The following is a 1,600-nucleotide window of genomic DNA, read 5'->3' as shown; positions in this document are numbered from 1 at the left end:
GATCCTTCCACCTCAGCCTTCCCAGTAGCTGGAACTACAGGCGTGCGCTACCACGCCCAGCTAATTTTTGATTTATTGTAGAGATGAGGTAGCGCCAAGTTGCCCAGGCGGGTCTCGAACCCGCGGGCTCAGGCAATCCACTCACCTCAGCCTCCCAAAGGCGCGGGATTACAGGCTGAGCCACCGAGCCCGGCTCAAGTTCAGTTTTCAAAAATGCTTTCATACACATAAGCTTTAGACTTTCGGTCATAAACACATTTGCCTGTAGAGTCTGGACAGTAATGGATGCAAGCATGTATAAGGCAGTAGGGACTGTGACAAACCAGATTGTGCATGTCATGCATGTCTCACTCATCTCCACTCAACTTCTGGATATGAGAGTTCAGTGTGGCTAGAATTTCTCATTTTTCTTTTTCTTTTTTAATTTCATGTTTATCTTCTCAGAATTTCTCATTTTTCAATAGAAACTGGAAATCCAAATTCTTAGGCAAAATATTCTGAATTTTAAATGTCAGCACCCACTCCAAGATAACTAAATAGACCGTGAAGACCAATATATCATCTCTGATATAATCAGATCATTTTAGTGCACCATGGAACATGATAAGAAAGGTAGGCAAAGGAAGGACATTTGGTCAGCCTGACAGTTTGATTTTTTTGTTGTTGTTTTTGAGTTGGAGTCTTACTCTGTCACCCAGGCTGGAGCGCAGTGGCACGCTCACGGCCATCGCAGGCTCGACCTGCTGGGCACAGGTGATCCTTCTGCTTCAGCCTTACAGGTAACTGGAACTACAGGTGTGCACTACCACGCCTGGCTAATTTTTTGATTTTTTGTAGAGATGAGATCTCACCATGTTGCCCAGGCTGGTCTTGAACCTGCGTGCTCAGGCAATTATCTTGCCTCAGCCTCCCAAAGTACTGGGATTATAGTCTTGAACCATCGCGCCCAGCCTTTTTTTTTTTTTTTTTTTTTTAATAAAGAGTTTCCTTGCTTGCAAATAAGGTTTGAGAGGGCAAGTTATGATGGTTCACACCTATACCCCCAGCACTTTGGGAAACCAAAGTGAGAGGATGCTTGAGCCAGGAATTTAAGACCTGTACAACATAAGTGGGACCTCATCTCTACAAAAAAATCCCCAAAATTAGTCAGGCATGATGACACATTTCTGTAGTCCCAGCTACTCGGGAGGTTGAGGAGGAAGGATTTTCTGAGCCCAGGCCATTGAGGCTGCAGTGAGCTGCGATTGTGCCATGGCACTCCAGTCTGGATGACAGAGTGAGACCAAGACTCAAAAAAAAAAAAGTTTGAAAATCTTTGGCTCAGTTGCTCAACTTTAGTGTAAGGTGCTATCAACAGAAGTTTGCAAACTATACGGTCTGCAGTTAATCTGAATGTTAAATCCTTTCTCCATTTGCAGCTCATCTACTTATGATTGTCACCACCTCCAATCCCAGGCATAAATCAAATGAACAAGTAGGCAATAAATATTGTGGGAATATTCTGATACATTACCCAGTTCAATAGCTTGTTTTGGGGATTTTCTATTTTTGTTTTGGTGAACACATGTGTTCTTATTTCTTTTTTTTTTTTTTTTTTTTT

General features: G+C 42.7%; 1 protein-coding gene across 1 annotated transcript in view; it reads left to right on the top strand.

The window, feature by feature from the left end:
• CHD9 (chromodomain helicase DNA binding protein 9) overlaps window positions 1-1,600 on the top strand; it is a 286,505-nt gene that overhangs the window by 59,632 nt on the left and 225,273 nt on the right. The window lies entirely within an intron of this gene.

The sequence above is a fragment of the Carlito syrichta genome, unplaced genomic scaffold (assembly GCF_000164805.1).
Source record: "Carlito syrichta isolate Samal-C Ts95f unplaced genomic scaffold, Tarsius_syrichta-2.0.1 Scaffold309768, whole genome shotgun sequence".
Taxonomy (NCBI): domain Eukaryota; kingdom Metazoa; phylum Chordata; class Mammalia; order Primates; family Tarsiidae; genus Carlito; species Carlito syrichta.
Note: the sequence above shows the minus strand (reverse complement) of the source record. Positions and strands in the feature narration are given on the sequence as shown.